Consider the following 17,625-nt stretch of genomic DNA (forward strand, 5'->3'; position numbering starts at 1 on the left):
AGGCCTGAGCAGTAGGTAAACCAAGAACTTCCCAATGCACACTTTGGATTTAGAAAAGGCAGAGGAAGCAGAGATCAAATTGCTAACATCCGCTGGATCACAAAAGAAGTAAGGGAATCCAGAAAAACATCTACTTCTGCTTCATTGACTACACTAGAGCCTTTGACTGTGTGGATCACAACAAACTGTGGAAAATTCTTAAAGAGATGGGAATACCAGACCACCTTACCTGTCTCCTGAGGGGCCTGTATGCAGGACAAGAAGCAATAGTCAGAACCGGACATGGAACAATGGAGTGGTTCAAATTGGGAAAGCAGTACGTCGAGGCTGTATGTTGTCACTCTGCTTTTTTAACTTCTATGCCAAATACATCATGTGAAATGCTGGGTGGATGAATGCCAAGCTGGAATTAAGATTGCTGGGAAAAATAACAACAACCTCAGTAATGGAGATGATACCACCCGAATGGCAAGAAGCAAAGAGGAATTAAAGAGCCCCCTGGGGAAGGTGAAGGAGGAGTGAAAACTCTGGCTTAAAACTGAAAATTCTAAAAACTAAGATTTTGGCATCTGGGGCCATCACTTCATGGCAATAATATGGGAAAAAAGTGGAAACACAGGCAGATTTTATTTTCTTGGGCTCCAAAATCACCTGGAAGGTGACTGCAGCCATCAAATTAAAATTAATTTTATTTAAGAAATGAAAGGACACTTGCTCCTTGGAAGAAAAGCTTAAGAAAAGAAAAGAAATAAGCTTACAGTGCCCTCTACATGTCCGAGTGAGAGGCAGAATCAGACATCTTTCTCTTTAAATCCAAGGGGAGAAATAGTTAAGGTTTTGAAAAAGGCATATCAAAAGCCATGACAGGCTGGAAGCTAGGCCTTTCAAATCAAACAGGTGGCCAAGTTGTGAACACAAAGGAAAAGTACTTAAAGGAAATCAAAAGTGCTGCCCCAGTGAACACATGCATGATAAGAAAGCAAAACTGACCATCAAGGTCAAGTGGTAAAATTGGTTTGAGAAGAAAAAAGAAAGATGCTGAGTAGGACGTGCAATGCAAAGACATCACTTTGCAACAAAGGTCTGTTCACTCAAAGCTATGGAATTTCCAATAGTCATGCACTATGTGAGTCAGACCTTAAAGAAGGCTGAGTGCTGAAGAACTGATGCTTTTGAACTGTGGTGCTAGATAAGACTCTTGAGAGTCGCTTGTATGGCAAGGAGATCAAACCAGTCAATCTTAAAGGAAATGAGTCCTGAATATTCATTGGAAGGACTGAAGCTGAAGATGAAACTCCAATACTTTGCCTTCCTGTTGTGAAGAGCTGTCACTGGAAAAGACCCTGATGCTGGGAAAGATTGAAGGCAGGAGGAGAATGGGGCTACAGAGGATGGGATGGTTGGATGGCATCAGCGACTCAATGGACATGAGTTTGAGCAAACTCCGGAGACAGTGAGATACAGGGAAGCCTGGCATGCTGCAGTCCATGGGGTCACAGAGTTGGACATAATTTAGCAACTGAACAACAATTCACATATGTGAACCGCTCATCAGTTGCCAAAAAGTTACAATTTATCTTATTTATTTGTAGTAATTCATTATGTATTCTATGATCCTCTGTCAATGGGGAAATAAATCTGCTTTTCAAAACAGACAGTTTGTGCTGTGAAGTCTGGCTTCTCCTTCGAGAGGGGGAGGAATAGAGGAACACAGGAGTCACTACTGAGGGTGCAGATCTTGATGAAATAAAAAATGATTTCATTGCACAAGTTCCAGGATATGTCTTTGGATCCAGGTATCAGGATTGGGACTGACAGCTAGACTGCATGTTAGTTTAAGAGCGTTCTTTTTATTCTCGGCTTCCACAATAAATGTAGCCGAATCATCAGTTCTCTTTAATCCCATAAGGTGGGAAAAGGGTGAAATGCCCCTAGTTGCCTCTTTGATTAGAAAAAGAAACTTGAAGTACTTATGTCCTTTGCAATAGTGAGAAACTGACTTAAATATTCATATTAGGAAATAAAATGACTAAAAGAGACATTCAGGCACAATATTTTATTTTGTTGAAAATACTCTAAAGTTGTTTTTCTGAACATACAAAGAATCCCTGAGTCCTGTTATAGCAGATGGTATTTTTCTCCCATTATCATCATTTGCAACAATGAGATTGCCATACAGAGAAGACTCCAATTTTTCACAACCTAGAAGAAGACAGAAAATGTCCTATTTGAGGAGATTTCCTGTTCAAGTAGTTGAACATTTCAGTGCAGCGATTCCATCACTTAGCAGCAAGAGAAAGAGGTAAAATAGGCTGGGAAAAAAAGAGAGACTCAGGAGGCTTTTCACCAGATGTGATAAGAGACACGAGATAGTGCAGCCACCTTGTCATCATAACAGGAAGGCAGGCTCCGAATTCCTGGGTCTCATCTCCTGGCTCTAAAGTGAACGCAGGAGAACAAAGGCGTCCAAGCAGAGACTGAGTCCTCAGGCCGACAGAGCACACGTTGGGGCTTCCTGGGAGCACCGTCTCCTGCAGAAAAGAAAGAGGCCTTGGTCCAGGAAGCTGAGGAACTCCTGCCACTTTCCTGGGGCTGCCCCTCCCCAGCCCCCTCCAGCCCCGCCCTCACTGAGGGGCTCCTATGTCCTACACCCCCACCCCCACCCCAGGCCCAGCAGCTTCTTGTCACCTCCTCTTTCCTTCCTGCATCACAGAGTCACCCCAGGCCCTGACACCCCCTGCTCAGGCTCAGGACTGGAGCCAGTGAGGAATCAATCTGCTCCCTTTACTCAGGTCCGGATCCTCCCCAAATGGGGCCTAAAGGACCAGGGGGCAGGTCCCCAGAGGAGGGGCCTTGCTTCCTGACAGCCTTGGGGGGCTGCAGGGAAACCTCCTTCCTTTGTGCCCCTCCAGCCTCTGAGCAGCACACACAGCTCTCAGGATCAGAGTCCCTGCCTCCCATCACTTCCTGGTCCCCCCAGCTGGACGCCTCCACCCCAGCTCAGGCCCACCACCCCCAGGCACCTCTGCTCAAGGCAGGGCCACTCAGTGATGGAGGCTCTGGGTCCCCAGGAAGCTGGTGATGGGCAGGCCACAGGCTGAACCATAACTGCAGCTGCTCCAGGAGCACAGGACCTCAGCCCTTTCCCCAGTCTCCGCTGTGGGGCTCCTGCCTTGCCTGCTTGACCCAGGCCACTTCCTGTGAGAATAGTTCTTTGCACTTGGGTCTGCAAAGGCCTTCCCACCCCTTCCTCCTGGGTGAGAGCCCAGCCCCTCTCACCTTGGCCCCTGGGTCGGTCCCCGCTGACACATCACGTGGAGCCCCCATCCTGCTCTCAGCGCCCCTGAGTCCTGCCCTCCCCCTGAGTGCCTGCTGTTCTCATACCACCTACCCTGGGCCCTGCCAGCCAGCAATCTGTGCTCAGTCAGGGGACTTGGCTAAACCCTTTAAGCATCAGTAGACCCTCAGCCTAGTAAAGGCGCCTCCCTTTTCACAATGTCACCTGACAGTGGGGACCTCTCAGAACTCAGGGCTGAACTTGTCTGAGTTCTTGCTCTCAGGTTATATGAGGCCTTGTTCACCTGCTCATTTGTGGGATGAGGAGGTTTAATGAGGGGTAGGGGTTGGCTGGGATTTCCCTCCCCATCCTCACACCAGACCCCGTGCCCCTGTCTTCCCTCTGAATTCTGCCCTCAGTACCTCTTCTTCTAATGGATACAGGCGATTATGATGCCCATTATGACAAAACTGGTGAGAACCCCGGTGGTGATCCAGGTGAAGTGATTGCTGGCTGTGGCCATGGGCTGCACTGTAGAGGGTCCCGTGGTCAGTGATGCTGCGAGGGAGTAAGAGTGAAGCTCTTGTCCAGACCCCAAACTCGGCAGATGCCTCCTCACCTGTCTGACTCAGTACCCCTACTGTGCAGACAGCTGGCACCAATCACATGAAGGCCCCTGAGATAGATCCCCAGGCGAGATGGGGGGAAGGGAGGAGCCCAGTCCTCACGGGGCTCTGACAGCTAACAGGGGAGCAAGGTTTCCAACACACCCACTCAGTCCTGCTGTGACATCAGAGATGGTGACCTGAGGATGCAGTCCTCAGGAGCTACAGCAGAGGCGGTATTGACAGTTTTCCCGAAGTGGAATTGGTGACATTTGAAAGATTCTGGAAAGAGGGTATAGTGAGAAATAAATCCAGTAATTAAAAAGATGTCTACAGGTTTGGGATCAGCAAAAATCCATGTTCAGTCTTCCAAAGGCCTGTGCTCTTAGGAGAGAGGTCAGGAGTGGAAGAGGAAGGAGGATGACAGAGCGTCCCCAGGCCATTGCTGTCCCAGGTACAGCTCACCTCTGAGGGATCACATTCTCAAACACACACACACACATACACACACACACACACACACCACACGGGAGTGGGTCCATGTCACCATGAGAGGACGACCACTTTCTCCTACTCTTCTCACTTACCCAAGGTATTCAACAATTTCTCCCAGCGCACCAAGAAAGCCTGAAGCCAGGCCCGACAGTCTCCCATGGAGACATTCTTGAAGAAGTCCGTCACAGCCCTGTCATTCTCCCATTTCTCTTTCATCTGTCTCCCTCCAGGATGAACCATTGTGCAGTGTCCATTCTCCGAATCAAAGAGGAAGCACAGTTGTCCATTGAAGCCAAACTCCCAGAATGCACTGGTGTGTCCATTGTCTTCATGCCAGCATGTCATCCTGGCCTGCAGGGTCAGAGGGCCTGATCCCATTGAAGGAAAGAAAGAGCTCAGCCTCTGGGCTTGACAGATTCTTACTCACCTGGGTCCACCTCCCCTGGGTCCAGCTAATCTGGCCCTGGTCTCTCCTGCAACAGCTACTCTTTCGACTGGACTACTAGGGAAGGACAATATCCAATTTTTTTTTTTTTTTTTTTACCCAAAAACAGTGGATGCAGCTAAGCCACCAGTCTACTTCTCCTGCATTTGGATTTTCCAACTCACCCTTGTCTGTGTGTTTCTCTGGTGTAACGTCAGGCCCGTGCTCCTGGAGCAAGTCTCCAGTGTCTCTGAGTGTGTGAGTTTGTGTTTCCCAGGCGCTCATATTTTTCACTTCCTCTCCCAATGGACTCATGTACTTGATCTTAGCTGTACCACAGTCATAGGAGAGAAAGATCTTTTGATCAACTTCTCCTTGAACCTCACACCATGGCTGACCATGTCTGGGCCAAGGACTGATGGTGAAATTATAGGAAAGAGAATGAGGGTCTGTGAAGGCAAAACACAGTGAGGGTGAGTTTGGGGAAAAAAGACCCTGAGGCCCCTTCCCCCAGTTATGTGAGAGTGGAGTAAAGTGCAGGCGGGCTGACAGAGCAATGACACCCCACAACATACTCCATACAGCCAGTGCCCCTCCTCTCCTTGTGGAGAGGGAGGAGTCTCCTGCCTGGCAAATTTCACACATCCTGGGTGTGTCCCCTTGTCCACCAGGTCCGTTCCCAGCATCGTAACCTTTGCAGAGACGTGCCAGGCTGCTCTGCAGGAAAAGCCTAGATGACAGAGGACTGTCAGAATCTAACCCCGGGTCCTGTGAGAGATGGGGAGCCTGTGGGGATGCCCCTGAGGAAGCAGGATCACAGGGAGAAGGGCAAAGAGGCGAGGGGTGAGCACAGAACCCAAGTCGGAGAAGGAAGAGCTAATAATTTTTGGACACAGGACTTAGCAAGGCTGGGGAGACGCTGCTGATCTCCCACTTGGATGGGTCTCGGAAGCCTGGAGAAAGGGCTGGCCCACATGGCATGAAAGAGAAAATCCAGAACTTCTGAGGCAGGTGGTAGAGGAGGCGATCAAAGCCTTAGGGAAGTGAATCTGCCAGGGCAGACACGGTATGAAAGGGCGGGAAAGTGTGCAATCCACCAGCTCCATGGGACAGCATGATGAACTCTATGGAGCCTGAGAGGAAAGCATGGATGAGAAGCATCTCCAACAGCTCAAGGTTGACTTTTGTGAAAATCAGGGAGAGTGGTAGGAGACCATGTTCCCATGGACTTCCGGCAGGAACAGGATGGAAAATGGGGAAAAATCAGATTCCAGGTGGAGTGTTGTATGTCAGCAGCAAAGTTGGTACAATGGTCAAAGTGATTAGTAGAAGTCGCTAGTCATGTCTGACTCATGTGACCCCCATGGACTATACAGCCCATGGAATTCCACAGGCCAGAATACTGCGGTGGGTAGCCTTTCCCTTCTCCAGAGGATCTTCCCAATACAGGGATCGAACCCAGGTCTCCCGCATGGCAGGCAGGTACTTTACCAGCTGAGCCACAAGGGAAGCCCAAGAATACAGGAGTGGGTAGCCTATCCCTTCTCCAGCAGATCTTCCAGACCCAGAAATCGAACTGGGGTCTCCTGTGTTGCAGGCGGATTCTTTACCAGCTGAGCCACAAGGGAAGCCCAAGAATACTGGAATGGGTAGCCTATCCCTTCTCCAGCAGATCTCCAGACCCAGAAATCGAACTGTGGTATCCTGTGTTGCAGGCGGATTCTTTACCAACTGAGCTATCAGGGAAGCTGAAAGTGATTAGAGAGTCCCAATGCCAGCCAGGGCCTGACGGCAGGGAGCACAATGCTGGCTCAGAGCACAGGGTGATCTAGAGGCAGAGAGATGGTCAGTGAACCTGGATGAAAACTGCTTGATTGAGAGACAGAAACCAAGGAGAGACAAACACAAGACTGGATGATCAGCAGGCTGAAAGCAGCCATCCCTCCCAAACATCCCTACCAAAATTTCCAGAACTGAGCTACTTCTCAGAAGGCATTACCAGAGAAAGAAGTCCCGTCCCAGTGAGGAGGGCCCTTTCATCACCACAGCAAGTGCAGAAGTCCTTCCATTCTCTCCCGATGAGCCACATGGTTATTTACTGGGATAAGTAAGTCCAATACTTTGGCCACCTGATGGGAAGAACTGACTCATTGGAAAAGACCCTGATGCTGGGAAAGATTGAAGGCCAGAAGAGAAGGGGACGACAGAGGATGAGATGGCTGGATGGCGTCACCGACACGATGGACATGAGTTTGAGTAAGGTCTGGGAGTTGGTGATGGACACGGAAGCCTGGCAGGCTGCAGTCCATGGGGTCACAAAGAGTCGGACACCACTGAGTGACTGAACTGAACTGGAACTGCAGAAGGAGAAACTACTCCCACATTCATATGGGACCCAGTGTGTTACTAACATCACGCACAGGACTGTAGCATGATCATGGCCCTCTTGCTGTTAGGTGATGCTCCAAGGACCAGGCAATTAATAGACACCTGTCCCAGGCCCTGCTAGCAGTGCTTATATATGGGCCCACAGATCCACTCAGTGTCCATTGCACATGTCCTGGACTTCTGACATGAATGCACAGTCTGTGTTGTTAGTAAACTACCATGGGTGAGGGTACCATAGTCGTGAATTCCACATTCACTCTCCTGACCCTGACTCCCCATCCCCTGATAGTACGTGTAAACAACATCATCTCCTGGAGGAAATCATGGAAACGAGTAGCAACCTACAGTCACCCTAGGCCTGCAGAGCTTTGGTCCCTATCTAATCTCCACTGAATTACCACTGAGGTCCTAGGTTTCCTCTAATCGTACATATGACACATTTCAGGCTTCGCAGACCCTAGGTCTCTGCGGCAACTGCTGTCCTGGCACAAAACCAGTCACAATTGATGAATGATGAGTGTGGCTGGACCTGCTTCTTGGGCAGATGACCCAACAGAACCAGTGACGTCGTAGCTATCTGTGTTCGGAAAGGTGCTACATGCTGTATGAGGCATTTTACTTGAAGGCTCACAACACAGACTCCTAGTGTCCTGAAGAAAGGACACACCACTTGCAGTGAGAAAGCTCATACCATTCAGTGTGGCTCCTGGTATGGCCCTGGGGCCTGGCAGAGATGAGGCCTCTGGTCATGGAATGTCAGAGTTGCCCAGCATGATCTGGGTTCACCAACCCCTAACCATTAGTTCAGATAGGCCAGCCATCATAGGATAGAAGTGATTATGTGGCTTGGCATAACCAGGACTACAGGGAACAAATCAGATGTACCAGCAGGGGACCTAGGCCTGAAACCAGAGTTGATACAGGGCCACTATCCCCTGCTCACACCTGTGACTCATGCAGTGTCCCCTACCGCTCCTTGAACCAAGGAAGCCAGTCTACAGCAGGTGAAGGTGAAGTCGCTCAGTCGTGTCCGACTCTTTGGGATCCCGTGGACTGTAGCCTACCAGGCTTCTCCATCCATGGGATTCTCCAGGCAAGAATACTAGAGTGGGTTACCATTTCCTTCTCCAGGGGATCTTCCTGACCCAGGGATCGAACCCAGGTCTACTCGCATTGGAGGCAGACGCTTTAACCTCTGAGCCACCGGATCTTCCCGACCCAGGGATCGAACCTGGGTCTACTCACATTGGAGGCAGATGCTTTAACCTCTGAGCCACCAGGGAAGCCATCTACAGCAAGGGGTTGCATTAGCCCATAACAGGCAGACCCACACTCCTATCACAGTCCCACCACCAGAAGCTTCAAGGCAGGACAGGGTACGTTTCTGGTTCATAAACAGACAACTGAGGCAGCTCTTGGATGATTCTCTAGGGAATGGGTCACTCATTACTGGGGTCCGAAACCAGGACCGTGCACAAGTCTGGTTCTCAGTTGATTTACACATTATATTTGGCTCCTGCTGCTCCACAAATGCGGAAGCTCCTTTTGCACCCAGATACAGATACCAAATTGCCTAATGAGACCTTGAGATTCACTTTCTTCTATAGAAAAAAAAAATCTGTCAACTCCTACCTTAATCAATAACCATTATAGGCTGCTGCTGTCCCAATTCCTAGACACTATGAATGTGGGAGCAAAGGGTAGAAGTGCGAATGCCCATCCTCACCCTCGAGCCCTGTGTCACACTCTGGGAAACCCAATTCCCGTCCCTCCTAAGTTATGTCCTGGGGGCCAGGTCAGGGGGTTTTGCTGGGTGAGGTAACAGACAAAGGGATAAGATGCCAGTTGAGAGAGGGCATGTTTAGATTCTCTTGAAGAGATAGGAAGCTGTTGGAGGCCCTGAGCTTCTTGGGATCATGGAAAAATGGGTAATAAATGGTCTTGTAACCAAAAGGGCCCTAGGGCACCTTAGTGGGAAAGACCCGTCCCCCATGGTCTCTGTCTTCCTCTTTGTAGAAAAGTTTTAGTCAGCCAGGCCTCCTGTGAGTCTCAAAATGGTGGTTTAAGAGTTAAGAACATGTGAAGATGGAGAAAGGAATACTCCTTAGGCTGGGAAACTGGTAACAATTTAGACTGTGGGCAGCCACAGAGCAGTGTCATGAAATTCCCAGTTCCCTGAAAGACAACAAAGAGCTGACACAAGCCTCAAGTTGCTTCTACAGGAAGCAGACCCCCAGCACATAAAAACTGCTGGCTACAAGCACGCAGACCCCTAGACTGGTTGAAAGCATAAGCTTGGTGGTGCTCAAACGTTCGCCTTGTGCCAACCACCCTGACTGTGCTCAAGACGCTGATGCGCCCTGCAGCAGCCACCTCTGCCCCTTTCTAAGCTGGAAACTTGGAAGCGGTCTGAGGACATTAGGTCACTATTTTCCCGGGGCTCCTGAGCAAACCAACTTGTCCTTTTCAACCACTTGTTACCTTCATAGGTGGTAGGATCTGGGTCATAACCAGCTTCAACTAGTAACAGCCTGAGCTGTCTGGGAGGAGCTTTGACTCCAGGGAGGTGCTGATCAGTGGCTAGGCATTGAGCGCCTTCCTCATGATGCATATGTAATTAAAAATAAATAAATAAATTGAATTCTTTAATTTTTTCAAGTGTTTTAAAAAATCCATTTTATACTTAAGCCAGCCTTGAAGATAAGCACAAAATCTGTTTACTTTTTTTTTTTTTTCCTAGGTAACACAACTCAGGCACCCATTCTGTGCATAGTAAAAGGGATTATTTACTATTGACCTGACCCAAACCCACTTCTGGCACTGAGAAATGCTAGGATCTGCCAAATTTAAGATGTTTCAGTAAATTCCTCTCCTACTTTCCCCAAAGTAAGAAGGCAGAACTCCTCTGTATTAAAAAAAATTTAAAAAGGCAACTTTCCATGAAAGAGTAGTTTCTGTTTCTATTGTATTTTTCTCTTTTGTTTTCCTTCTAGCTTTTAAGTTTTCTTCCTCCAACACTGCTTTTTCTTGTACAAGGCGAGAGCATTTTTTCATTTTTCTTTTCCTAAGACAAAGTATTTCATCTTATAGACAAATAATTTCCAAGACTCGTGATAAATATTGAACAAAAAAAAAAGAAAGAAAGAAAAGAAAGAAACTTAAGGGTTTCCCTGGTGGCTCAGCAGGTAATGAATCCACCTGCAATGCAGGAGACCCCAGCTCAATTCCTGGGTCAGAAAGATCCCCTGGAAAATGGAGAGGCTACCCACTCCAGTATTCGAGAGCTTCCCTGGTGCCTTAGATGGTAAAGAATCCACCTGCAATGTGGAAGACCTGGGTTCAGTCCTTGGGTTGGGAAGATCCTCTGGAGATGGGAAAGGCTATCCACTCCAATATTCAATCCTGGAGAAAATCATGGACTGTATAGTCCATGGGGTCGCAAAGAGTCAGACAGGAGTGAGCAACTACTCATGGCACATTCAAGGATGAATCAACTTCATTACTCTGATGAAGTAGAAACTAAAAAGCACTTGGCCCTAAGCTAGTCCAAGTATTTGTGTTGAAACAATCTTAAAAACTATTTATTTTATAACATTGTTGAAAAATTTCTTGCTCACAAAAGTTATACAAACACTTTCAGTTCAACCTAATGAAGGTGATATCTAGAAAATATTTCACATCGCTAAGTCTGTCTTAGAAAGTTCAGATGCTGTGGCTTTCCTAAGGCACAGTGTTCTGGAAGACAATGTGCTTCTGCGGTGCTGGGTGATGTATGTGGCTGCCTGGCTCCAAGGGGGCCTCAGCAGGCACCTTCCCCCTGACGCTGGGGGACTGTGAGAGGACAGTCAGACACAGGCCCCCAGGGCTGCATGGAGCCCTGTGAGACACTGGGCCAGCTGCTGGAACTGGGCTTCTCCTCCGAATCTGAGGCCCAGCACAAGCCATCACATTTCGTAGCACATTTTCCTTCCTTTCAAATTTTTGAAGCAGGGAAGTTTTTGAAGAACTTTCGGTCAATACTAATACTGACAGTTGACAGACTAATCCTGTCAGCGCAGCACTGCATTTAGTATCATAACCTCATCATCTACTTTGCAGAAAAGGAAAGCAAGAGCCAAATCACTGATACAGGGCCTGGAAATCCCCCCACCCCGTGCCCCTCGCACCCCCACCCCCACCAAGCAGAAATGCTGAGCAGGGGAAGATCCACGAAATTGTCTACTTGGAAACCTGCTTATATTCAACTTGGACTCTGAAGCCCACGTGAAAGGCAGGACATCTGTTTCGCTGGGTACGAACAGGTTAAAGGATAGACGTGGTGCCCAACAAGATCACTTCTCTAATAAAAAAAGTTCTGCATCTAGACCAACGGGCCAGCGCACGTGGTCCCCGCACAGGTAGAGGCTCGCACCCGCCCCGGGGTCCGGGGTGGAGCCGCGCAGGGGAGCCCAGGAACAGGGAAGGAGCTGCGCCGCGGAACCCGGGGATAACCAGGGGAGCCGCGCAGCGGAGCCTCGGGGTCCTGGGGTGGAGCCCTGGGGTCAGGGGTGGAACCCAGGGCACACGGATGGAGCCGCGCCTTGGAGCCCGGGTACCGGGGTGGAGCCAACAGCGGCGGCTCGGACAACAGCAACTCTAGCACGTTTCAGCCGGGAGCGCGCCGCCGCCGCCGCCTGGGCACCCGGGTTCGCTCTGCGTTTATAACTTACCGCCGGGAAAGAGCGCCGGTCTTTCAAGGGCCGGGAGATGGAGGGACCAGAAGGGTCTCTGTTACACAGGTCGGGGCGGGAGGATGTGCTTTGTGGGGTGGATCTGGGTCCCTTCTCCCCGGGAAGGCCGACTGGTCCCAAACCGCCAGGCTCCAGGGCTCCCACTTTCCAGGGGAGGGTGGAACCTTGGGGGGTTTCACCACATTTCCTGCCGCGTCCCGGCCGCCCTCTTCTCCCAGCGTCACCTCCCAAACTCCCGGCATTACTACTTCACCCAAGACGCCCCTGTTCTGGCCCGGAGAGCCGGCAAGAACCCGGGAGGAGCCTCCGAGGAGAAAAGGGGCCGAGGGAAGGGAAAGAGGAGGCGGCGGCGGCGACACCATGCAAGAAGTTTTGCGAACCCCCGCGGACACCACCCCATCCCCTTTACGGGTCAGAACCCATCCAACCTCCTCGCGTTCCCCCGCAGGTTCATCCGGAACTCACCGCTGGACGTCCCGCTGAACAAGACAATCAGAAGCAAAACGAGGAAGCCAAGACTGCTCTTGGAGTCACCCATCTCTCCCTTTGCCACCTGGATCCCAGTTTTGCAAGAGTGCGAGGCTGCCAAGTCAGAACCTGTGCTCCTCTTCCACTAGCCGGCAGCTGCGGTCTGGACCTCCGCCGCCTATGAGCTGACTGCCTGGCGGTCCCTCCGCCGACAGGCCCCGCCCAGGTTTCCCCTTGGAGGCTTCCCGCCTGAGGCTGGGCTGGGCACTCTTGCTGGGCTCGGGGGTGAGGCAGGTTGGGCCGTCCTGCTGTCCGCCCAGCCCTGCAGCCCTACTCCTCTCTCACATAACTGGGGGAGGAGGCCTATGGGTCTTTTTCTGCCAGCCTCACCCTCACTGTGATTTGCCTTTACACATGCTCACTCTCTTTCCTATAATTTCACCATCAGTCCTCAGCCCAGACCTGGACAGCCATGGTGTGAGGTTCAAGGCCAGGTGGACAGAAAGGTTTTTCTCTCCTATGACTGTGATCTTGCTAACATCACGTTCATGAGTCCTCTGGGAGAATTCTGGAGCTGAGGTCCTTATAGTTTTCTGAGAATTAGAGGGGAGCCTGGTTGATATATCCCCTAAAAATGTATTGGAGATGATCATTCTGAACAACCAAACCAAACCAAAAGGGACAGTAATGAAAGGCTATCTTGATTCCTGATGTCTATTTTTATCTTATGTTCTTTCTTCATTTCCATCCATGGACCAGAGCTCTTCAATTTGTACTATTTATGCAGCTGGGGAGGCTCCCTTTAGCGATCATTTATCTCTTACTGAGATAAAAGGTAAATATAAAATATAGTTATAATATCTATATTATAAATATAGATATAAAAACATATATATATATTTTTTAACAGTGGATCGGGGGGCTTCCCTGGTGGTCCAGTGGTAAAGACTCCATGCTTAGAATCTAGGGGTAGGGGTTCGATCCCTGGTTAAGAAACAAGACCCTACATGACTCATGGCACAGCCAGAAAATAAAAATGATGCATCTTAATTTCTATCTGGGGAAACTAAATTTTAAACCTTAACCTTTAAATATTAATACAAAATTAATACAGTCCATTAAAGAAAATGCAGCAGTATTCATTAAATTACAAGTTCAAGGTGACATGGGGAAGCATAGTACAGATTCAAAGGAAGAAAAGACCATTAGTTACTGAACTACATGATGAAGTGTTTGAGGCAAATGTTGTATTGTCTTCAAGTTTGAAATGCATCAAAAAAAAAAAAAGATACATTGATCTTAAGAAGATACAAACCCTCCAGCACCATGATCTTGGACTTCCTCCCTACAGAACTGTAGAAAAACCTGTGTTTGTGGTGTAAGCCATCCAGTCTGTGGTCCTTTGTATGGCAGGACCAGCTGACTAGTATAGGCTCCTGTGCTGTGCTGTGCCTAGTTGCTCAGTCCTGTCTGACTCTTTGCGACTCCACGTACTATAGCCCTCCAGGCTCTGTCCACAGGGATTCTCCAGGCAAGAATACTGGAGTGAGTTGCCAGGCCCTCCTCAAAGGGATCTTCCCAACCCAGGAATCGAACCAGGGTCTCCTGCCTTGCAGGTGGATCTTTACCAGCTGAGCTACTTGGGAGCCAAATATAGGCTCCTACCCTCCTACAGAGACTGGGAGATGCCAGCACTATCTCCTTTAATACTTCAGATTCAAAGAGATGGCACCCAAGGCCCACACTGTAGAGCCTGCAGGCCATAACTGCCGAATCCAATACCATGACTACTGAACCCCACATGCCTAAGGCCAGTGCTCCACAGCAAGAGAGGCCACCTCAGTGAGAAGCCCAAGCACCGCCAGTAGAGAGGAGCCCCTGCTAGCTGCAGCTGGAGAAAGCCTGCACGCAGAAACATAGGAGCAGGGCAACCAAAAACAAAAATCTGTAAACAGATGCCACTCCAGTATTCTTCCCTGGGAAATCCCTTGGACATAGGAGCCTAGCTGGCTATGGTCCATGAGGTCTCAAAGAGCTGGACATGACTTAGGGACTAAACAGCAGCAACAGCAGCAAAGGAAATTAGAGCTTATTAGATAATACACAGTAGGAAAGCTCATGTCACATAGACTGGCAAATCAGTATCCTTAACTGATTCCTTTTCCACTAGGTGTATAGCTTGTCTTAGTTTCTCATTCTTCCTTTCTTCTGGGTGGGGTCATAGAGTGTGCTAGCACATTTAAGTAATAAATAGCCTTAATAAGTCACCTTAAGAGAAAGAAAGAAATAAATGGCTCCCAGGGCTTTGAGAAAACAGTCCTGAGTTGTAAAACTGGTAAGAGAAAAAGGGACAACAAGATTTTGAAATAAAATGTTCTAAGAAAAGGGAAGTTAGATGTCTAGAGCTGGGATGAGCTCGAGCTTCATCTCAAGTTTAGTCCAGCTAAAAGGAATATTAAGTTTACCCTGGTCACACTTCTCAAAAAAAGCCAGTGGAAACCACACAGCAACTCAACTAAGGAAGAAAAAGTCCTCAATAGTGAGGATAAAGGAGGTCAAGCCAAAGTCTCCAGAATGTCAATAAGATACACACTAGCAAGTGATCACGATGATGATAATGATAAAAATAAAAGGTGAGTTTGATTCTGATATTGCACAGATGAAAAAAAAAACATGTGGCTTGAAGCTTCATTTCTGTGTTAGAATGGAGGGATATTCCTCTATTATAAAACAGGAATATCCTGTTCCCTGACAATATTTCAGCCCATAACTTTACCATCTATTAATGATCCTGGACTGATAACATATTCATTAACACTAGAGAACAAGCAATAACTGAACATGTAGTCAGTCAATAAATATTTATTGGACTCTTGCTGAGAAAAAGGAACTTGGCAGGCACGGAGACAGCAGCTGCCGCTGTTGACCATCTCCTCACACAGTGTGGCCAGGCTCTCTCTCTGTGTCAACCACACTCTTCATCTGAACCATGGAGCACAGTAATTGAGTTCAGTGGCTATTTCCTCAGTTCATCCCACAAGGATGGCACATAGCCAGAACCAGTTTCAGATGTCTGGATGAGAAGTTAATTCACTGCACACTGTGAAATTAACTCCATACAGCAGTTCTTCCCATTAACTAGATTGATGAAATCAGATGGAAGGGGATTCAGTTATTTTGAGAAATCATTTCCTAGGTGTTGAATATAGACCGTGGGAAAGTTTATGACCAGGGAGTCCAAGCCAGAATTCCTTCTTCTCCTCCTGCTTCTGTCACACCTGAGACAGGCTGGGACCTGGACTAAGGTCTCATGAAGCATCAAAATGCAAAGACACTATAAAGGGAGGAAAAGTGTTGCATGTATGCACAGTTGGGACAGATTATGAGCAACAAGATACAAAAAGATCAAACCCCAACTCCCACTACTGAGGTGTTGGGAGCAAAAGCAATGTAGTGAGTATAAGCTGACATACAGCACCACCAATGGGGTGGGCAGACCACCTAAGCCACGCCTTCTGCCTCACCAATGGATCCGCCCCCTTCCTCAGCCCACATAAGGGACCAGCGTGTCCCCCTTGGGATTGAGCAAGGGAACTTGTTTCCCTTCCCTCGAACTGTAGCAAGAATTCCGATGAAACAGAGCGGGACCCTATGGTCCTTGCCCCACCATGTCCTCAGCCTGCCTTTTGTCCATGGAAAAGCTTTAGCCACACACCAAGCTTAATCAGAGAAGTGAGAAAATGAAGAAACTAAGGAAAATAGTCAACGGAGACCAAATAAGAATAATGTAATCATTAAGCTTAGTCAAGGACTGTGAGGTCCTTCTCAAGGGCTGTTGATAATATTCTGAGCTCTAGCCTGTGAGCTGTCTTATAGATACATAAATTCCCACCTGTTGGAAGAAATTAGCTACATGATGACCAGACTGTAGCCATGATTTAAGCTGCCACAATTCCAAGAATTGTCCTCAAGGATATGAGAACAAACCAACCATGGAACCAAAGATTAATTGAACTTGAAACAATCAAGATGACTCTGGTCAGACCATCCATGACCAATTTGGAGATGACTGTCAGAGCTGACTGTGCTGTTTCTGCATGCAGCCCCCTCCCTTTGTCTATAAAAGTTCTTGCCCACTGATTGTCAGTTGGATGGAGTCAGCCTTTGGACAGATGGAGATGCCCTCACCTCCATTTGTTGTTTAGTTGCTAAGTGGGTGACTCCCTGTGACCCCATGGACTGTAGCTTGCCAGACTCCTCTGTCCATGGGATTTTCCAGGCAAGAATACTGGGGTGGGTTGCTATTTCCTTCTGCAAGGAATCTTTCTGAGGCAGGGACTGAACCCACACCTCCTGCATTGATGGGTGGATTCTGGGCAGATTCTTTACCACTGAGCCACCATGGAAGTCCCCTACCCCCTTCCCCTCCACCATTGCTGGCATCCAAAACAAGGCAAACTTTCCCTTCCATCAACATGACCTCTTTAATGGCTTTTGAGCGGGAAGCAGCCAGACCCTAGTTACAGGAACACCAATAAAACCTAGCTGAATTTCTCGTCTGGCCTCTTATCAATTTCAGTTGATTAAACAGCCAAGAGGTGGTACCCCACGTCCAAGGTAAGGAGCAGCAGCTGTGCTTTGCTGGAGCAGCTGTGAAGAGATACCCCACTTCCAAGGTAAGAGAAACCTAAGTGAGACGCTAGGCACTAAGAGAGGGTGTCAGAGGGCAGATGGACGGAAACAACAATCACAGACAACTAGCCAATCTGATCTCACAGACCGCAGCCTTTTCTAACTCAGTGAAACCAATCCATGCCGTGTGGGGCCACCAAAGATGGGCGGGTCATAGTGGAGAGGTCTGACAGAATGTGGTCCACTGGAGAAGGCTATGGCAAGCCACTGCAGTATTCTTGCCTTGAGAACCCCATGAACAGTGTGAAAAAGCAAAAAGACAGGACACGGAAAGATGAACTTCTGAGGTCGGTAGGTGCCCAACATGCTACTGGAGATCAGTGGAGAAATAACTCCAGAAAGAATGAAGGGATGGAGCCAAAGCAAAAACAACACCCAGTTGGGCATGCGACTGGTGATAGAAGCAAGGTTCGATGCTGTAAAGAGCAATATTGCATAGGAACCTGGAATGTCAGGTCCATGAATCAAGGGAAATTGGAAGAGGTCAAACAGGAGATGACAAGAGTGAACATCTCTCATTCTTGGAATCAGCAAACTAAAATGGAC

The 17,625-nt window shown here is 48.5% G+C and overlaps 1 pseudogene; it reads right to left on the reverse strand.

Moving 5' to 3' along the window:
- Nucleotides 1,468-12,515, reverse strand: LOC102180308 (annotated as a pseudogene).

The sequence above is a fragment of the Capra hircus genome, chromosome 9, assembly GCF_001704415.2.
Source record: "Capra hircus breed San Clemente chromosome 9, ASM170441v1, whole genome shotgun sequence".
Lineage (NCBI taxonomy): Eukaryota > Metazoa > Chordata > Mammalia > Artiodactyla > Bovidae > Capra > Capra hircus.